This window comes from Gouania willdenowi, unplaced genomic scaffold (genome assembly GCF_900634775.1).
Source record: "Gouania willdenowi unplaced genomic scaffold, fGouWil2.1 scaffold_191_arrow_ctg1, whole genome shotgun sequence".
NCBI classification, from domain to species: domain Eukaryota; kingdom Metazoa; phylum Chordata; class Actinopteri; order Blenniiformes; family Gobiesocidae; genus Gouania; species Gouania willdenowi.
Genome location: NW_021144942.1, coordinates 4,646 through 6,132, shown reverse-complemented (window position 1 = coordinate 6,132; position 1,487 = coordinate 4,646). Strand labels below are relative to the sequence as shown.

General features: G+C 34.6%; 1 non-coding gene across 1 annotated transcript; it reads right to left on the bottom strand.

Annotated features, from left to right (window-relative positions):
* Positions 1–502: 502 nt before the first annotated feature.
* Positions 503–576, bottom strand: trnai-aau (transfer RNA isoleucine (anticodon AAU)). The gene has a single exon. It is a non-coding gene; the product is annotated as a tRNA-Ile (tRNA).
* Positions 577–1,487: the final 911 nt, after the last annotated feature.

The window sequence follows — 1,487 nt, the reverse complement described above, 5'->3', positions numbered from 1 at the left end:
TTACATACAATGGTTAGATCATTTCACAGACAGTTTTCATTTCATGTCTATTGTGACCTCTCTCATTGTTTTGGATAAACAGAGTCCATGATTTATTCACTACATTGTAAGACAATGATTTGGATGAAAGTATAACCTACATTCTGCAGCTCCATCACAACTGTGGATACAAAATGATGGTTGGACACCTGAATACACAAGGCATACACATACAAAGTAAGTATTATTAGTATTTAACCTAAATTGTTCTGGGATTATTCATCAATAAATTGGTATTTGTCCTACTTGCTGATTTATTAAGATGTCAAAAAGAAGCTTCTTTACTGACAGTCATTCTAGATTTTTGGCTATTTGTGAATTTTCTTCCAGGTTTGGGAATGATTAACAGTTTAGATATTCTTTATCTGTGTTTATTGTATACATATTCATACCTTGTCCTTTCTGACTCATACACTAACATTTACAACACATGAAAGCAGGTTTATGGTCCTTGATTAATATCTGGCCAGTATGGGGTTTGAACCCATGACCTTGGCGTTATTAGCACCACGCTCTGACCAGCTGAGCTAACTGGCCTATGAAGCTGCTAAAATGTGTAAAAATTTGGTTGAGTTAAAACGATCACGGTTCTAAACACCTAGAAAGTTGGCAGTAGAAAATTCAGCAGTACTCATCCCTTAGCTTAAAGCTGCAGTATGTATTTTTTTTAATGTTATTTGGTCAAAAGTCCATAATCATCTTTGAGCATATTGTAATCCAAAGTGTTCTGAGTAGACAGTGAATCTCTTCTCCTTCTCCAGGTTCTGAAAATGAAGTTTATCAATACAGAATGGATGTCAGCCAATCAGAAATCTTTCTACCAACACAGCAATCTTATGAGCTGATTTAAGCATTACTATTGGCTGCTCGAGCTGCTCATTAAAAGTCAACGTGTGTTCTTGATCTGAGAGTAGATAAAGTCCCATGGCTTTAAGGTCTAGATTATCATACAGATTGATAATCTGGTCCATGTGATTATAGAGAAGCTAGGAAACAATAGCAGTAATGATATTTATGAGGATATACTTTTTGCATGTCTTGCAGGAACCTCCTTATATATCTTTACAAGTGTCGTGTTCTGATTCACCAAGCAAGAAGGAAGAGGTGTTGAGCAGAACAAGCTACAGCTATAGCCAAATTAAAGAGCACTATTTAGTAAAGGACTGACTGTTACATTTATTGATAGACTTTATTTATGGACAATTTATCAACTAAAATATATCTTTTGGTATGAAACATCATATTTGAAATGAGAAAAGGATCTTTGTGGATTCATCACCTTTAGGAAAGAACATGTAAAGGTCTGTAATACCAACTCTCACACAAGTCCAAATAGTGACAACTGTGTGGTTTATATAGAGACATTGATGAAGCCTTGGAACATTTATTCTATATTTGCCCAGAAACTAAAAGGTTTATGTGTGACTCACTAAAAATGAACAATATTA